Source organism: Sprattus sprattus (genome assembly GCF_963457725.1).
Source record: "Sprattus sprattus genome assembly, chromosome: 1".
Lineage (NCBI taxonomy): Eukaryota > Metazoa > Chordata > Actinopteri > Clupeiformes > Clupeidae > Sprattus > Sprattus sprattus.
Genome location: NC_137920.1, coordinates 14,169,558 through 14,170,250, shown reverse-complemented (window position 1 = coordinate 14,170,250; position 693 = coordinate 14,169,558).

Below are 693 nucleotides of genomic sequence, written 5' to 3'. Positions count from 1 at the left end.
CTAGACATTACTTTGAAACTTAATATAAAGAAGGTTATATAAACGAATAGATAAAATCAATCACTGTTTTAAGATTACCTGAGCAAAAGTCTGTATCTGTTCACCAATTTGAATGCGGACCTCCTTATCGTATCCAACGCTATTCTGAACTTTGAGTGAAGGCAGGATAGTTTTAATACCGCTAATATTGTTTGTGACGTAATTTGTGACGTCATTTCGGTGCTACGGGAAACGATAACCCATTAGTGCCTACGGGAAACGGTAAAATACAAATATCTCGCAAACTATGAATTCAAAAATCTTCAAAATCAAGGATGCACAGGTTCATGACATGCGTAAGCTACATGCGAAATCTCATAACTAACGTAACTACCGTCAGAGAGATACGCCCTAGACAGACTGACACACTGACACACACACACAGAGATTCCTGGATTTATAGATAGATATACAACCAACTTTACAGTACATTTTGTCTAAACTATACATAGTGTGTATAAATATATATATACATAGTAGCCTATACATCGTAGCCTATATATATACAGCCGCGGAAAAAATTAAGAGACCACTTCAAAATTATCAGTTTCTCTGGTTTTACTATTTATTGGTATGTGTTAAAGTAAAATGTACATTTTAGTTTTATTCTATAACCTACTGGCAACATTCCTACCAAATTTCAAATAAAAATAT